This window comes from Dipodomys ordii, unplaced genomic scaffold (assembly GCF_000151885.1).
Source record: "Dipodomys ordii isolate 6190 unplaced genomic scaffold, Dord_2.0 Scaffold830, whole genome shotgun sequence".
NCBI lineage: Eukaryota > Metazoa > Chordata > Mammalia > Rodentia > Heteromyidae > Dipodomys > Dipodomys ordii.
This window is the reverse complement of record NW_012268046.1, coordinates 13,543-13,746: the sequence shown is the minus strand read 5'-3', so window position 1 is coordinate 13,746 and position 204 is coordinate 13,543.

The following is a 204-nucleotide window of genomic DNA, read 5'->3' as shown; positions in this document are numbered from 1 at the left end:
TTAGGGAGAGATGTGGGTAAAAAAATAGGAATAGATTGATGTGGGGAGGCTCTGGGGGAGTTAACTAAGTCTTAGTCTCAAAGCAGGAAATAGGTTGGGTAGGGTGAAAGTAGAGAGAGAGAGAAAAAAAAAAGAGAAAGGGAACAGGAAAAGAAAAGAGACCAGAAAAAAATAGAAAGGTAGAAATTAATAAAATTATGTAGA